At 35.9% G+C, this 3,825-nt stretch overlaps 1 pseudogene; it reads right to left on the bottom strand.

Annotated features, from left to right (window-relative positions):
• Positions 1-1,432: 1,432 nt before the first annotated feature.
• LOC112181722 lies at positions 1,433-3,001 on the bottom strand (annotated as a pseudogene).
• Positions 3,002-3,825: the final 824 nt, after the last annotated feature.

The raw sequence follows: 3,825 nt of genomic DNA, 5'->3' as shown, positions 1-3,825 counted from the left end.
AGAGGCATAGATCAAGACCAAACCCACTGCATCCTACCAAATATAGATAGTAGCTCATTAACTCAACTACTTTCAAGTAAACATAAAGATAACTAAAAACACAGTAATACCACGGGCCCAAGAACCACAAGGCTCACCTTTGGATTAAGGCTAGAAGGTTTCAAATCTTGAACCCATCCAAAACGAATGCTATACAGGCAGCCCCGCCACCACTATCATACCCCCAATCCCATCTCACCATTGTCACCTTCGGACCTCGACTGCCTTTGAACAGACACCGCCTGCAAAGCACCAGCAGCAAATGACGTCCCCCCCACCTCCACCCCAATCCTTGAAAGCCCAAACTAACAGACCATTTAGTTTAGTGACATATAAACGAAAGGTTTTGAGTTTGACTTAGGCACAAATAGTCTCTCGTTATGTAATAAATAAAAAAAAAATATATATATATACATACTTGTTGTGTATATATACATATGTATATATACATATATCTAATATATTACATTGTTCCATCCATTTATTCCCTAATTAGTACTCAAATTCTATTAATTTCCCCTTCTATGATATGTTATGTTTGTGTCAGGAAGGAATCCACATAGTAGGTCTCAAAAGCCCTTATTAGTCTAGATCTCATATTTTTAATATACTAAAATTTTTATTTAATAAAGGGTGAAAGAAAATGTTCATATTTTGGTCACTCAATTAAAACTTTTATATTGTGGTAAATAAAGTTTCTTTTTAATGAAAAAAATTAACGAATTGACTAAAATGAATAACAGAGCTAAAATTGAGTGATCAAAGTGATGGGTAAAGCTATGGTATGTTAACATTTCTCATACATCAACTATTTTTACCCCTTTAAGGACTCATGTTACCACTTTGAGGACTAATATTACTATTTTGAGGACTCATATGGTAAACTAAGAAAATTTGCAACTTTAAGGACTTATGTTACCACTTTGAGGACTAATATTACTATTTTGAGAACTCATGTGGTAACTAAGAAAATTTACCACTTTAACGACTCATGTTACTACTTTAAGGACTAATATTACTATTTTGAGGACTCATTTTACCACTTTTAAACCAATTGTATGCATGTTATACGTTAACACATTGTAGAATTTTCCCAAAGTGATATATTAAAAGTAATTAACTAAAGTGTCAAACAGATAAAAGTTAAAAGCTAATTTGTGATACTCTCTCTTTTTTTTTTTGGACAAAAAAAAAATTTATTTTGTAGATAAAGCTATCGATGCAATCAGGTCATGGATTATCATAATTGAGGTAGAATTCCGGGTTAGATACTAATCAAGTTATCATTATTCATACATATTTCAAATGCTTGTTTATTGCCAACCACATGAGGAAAAGTATGTGCTACTAGTCCAGCATGTACGTAGCTGGAAGAATACTATATATATGGATAATTGGTCAAATTACTTTATCCTCCAGGATCAACTTCGTTGCTAGAGCTTTTTGTCTCTTCTGGATCTCGGTGGGTAGTTTCACGTCTGTTGCCAGATTCAGAACTTGAAAAAACTTTATCACATACCAAGAAACATCAATTTGCCACCATTCCAAGCCCTGTCGAGCTGAGTACTCAAAAGCATGGTGATTATTGTGCCAACCTTCTCCTAGTGCCAGCAACCCAAACAACCTAATTAACCAATTACAGGTCAATATGTTAATTAATTTAATTACCATGCATTACGTACCCAAGTAATCTAATTTGTTATCTAATTAAAATTATTTATCATTCCCAATATTACCAGTTGTTTTAGAGGCATCACCAGTATTCCATATTTGTTTTCCCCAAGTGTGGCAAATGGAATTTACTGAAAAAGTAACGTTTAAAAGAAATGCCGACCTCACACCCTACAAAGGAAAGAAGGGTTAAATAATGTGTGAAAAAAGAAAAGAAAAAGAAGAAGATAGTTTTCAGAATTTCAGCAAAAACAGAATAGTGAAATTTGTACCCAAAAAAAAAAAAAACAGAATAGTGAAATGAAATTTTACCATTCCCCAAACCAGAAAAGGTAATCCTCCGGCCACATAGAGTGCAACTCCAAGAAGAAATGAATGAAAGAAGTATGTAAAATGAAGAAACCTATAGTATAGTTGGCATTCCAAATCTCCCACATTCTTCATCAGTTGTCCGTCATACTAAAAAATAACAAGAGTTATAACGAGAGAGAGAGAGAGAGAGAGAGAGAGAGAGAGAGAGAGAGAGAGAGAGAGAGAGAGAGAGAGAGAGAGAGAGAGAGAGAGAGAGAGAGAGAGAGAGAGAGAGAGAGTTCATACGCTTCCAAACCGAGAATGATAATCGAACAGCCAATTCACGTGACTAAACCAAAATCCCTTATTGGGGCTATGAGGGTCTCTCAATTTTTCTGTAAATTGATGGTGGTATCTATGGGTGCTCACCCATTCAAGTGGACTTCCCTGCAAACCAAGAAAAAGTCCCCACATATATATAAAAAGGTTCTCTACATGATTCTTTGAACTCTTTCCTAGTGAAAACATCCATTATAGGTTTTCTACTTAAGCAGACTAAATCCAATTTAAGAATTTCCAAAACTCATGGGTCTACTTAGCACTGTATGATGAAATATACTGCTTGCAAAAGGAAACCCCGCAAGACAGAGATAAAGTTAGAAATGAGACCTGAAGTGACAGAACTGCACAATAAGCAAGAGAGTACTCAAGCCATTTGGGAACCTTAAAGCTCCGGTGGGCAAGGTTCCGATGAAAAGAGATAGTTACACCCATACCCGACACAAAATACAGTGATATTGCCACCCAAAGTGCGCCCCAAGTGAACTGAAATGGTGCTAAAACACACAGGCAATGGCAGCTCAAAATGATAGCAAGCCAGTACAAATCCATCAAGTCCCATTGCCTCCCGAAAAATTGCACCTGCCAGTTAATTACCCGGTATGGCATATTACCTACTTACTAGCTAGTTGAGTTTGACTGGATTCGAATGAGTGAAGAAGTTTGTGCTGCTGCCATAATATATAGTACTCTTGAGAATTATTCCATGGTGCTGCACCACCATACGGCAATGCGGACGAGGTGGTACATTAAAATTAATGACGTTTAAACATATTTTCATCCCATATTAATTCTTACTTATCAACACACACATTCTTCCGTATGCAATTGAGGCAATCCACGAGGTGATCGAATTTCTTGCCTATAATTTCTTGTGGTCAAGCATATTAATCAGAGGTATAAAAGATGAGTACTGTTGGTCCATTAAGGCCAATACATGTGACCCTTTTATAAAATATGCAGATATCATAGTGCATTCCAAAGCTATTAAGATGATTATCATGGTAACGTAAAACCATCCAGGCCAAAAATATATAAAGTATTTAGAGGCCTATATGCATAATCTTTCCTCAAATTTACTTTGCAATATAGTGATTCCTAAAGCCAAGTCGGTGGCTTTAGAGTAGCATTACTAGAAGGCCGAGAATAAAATTAAGACATTTTCACTTGGGACCTATCACTTTAAGGGTTGATGGGGCAATGAGTCTAAAATAATGTTTTGGAGAGATGCTAAAACAGACCTGCGTAGACTTTTAAAACCTATTGTAAAATCTAATTGATTAATTCAGCCATAATTACACGGTCAAATGGTCACTGAAAGAGACTTGGGTCCTAACTCTACAAGGTAGGCTCAGGGCCCAACGCCCAGTGACTTTAGAGCAGCATTACTAGAAGGTCAAGAATAAAATTAAGACATTTTCACTTGGGACCTATCACTTTAAGGTTTGATGGAGCAATGGGTCTAAAATAATGTTCTAGAGAGAT

This window comes from Rosa chinensis, chromosome 1, assembly GCF_002994745.2.
Source record: "Rosa chinensis cultivar Old Blush chromosome 1, RchiOBHm-V2, whole genome shotgun sequence".
NCBI classification, from domain to species: Eukaryota; Viridiplantae; Streptophyta; class Magnoliopsida; order Rosales; family Rosaceae; genus Rosa; species Rosa chinensis.
Note: the sequence above shows the minus strand (reverse complement) of the source record. Positions and strands in the feature narration are given on the sequence as shown.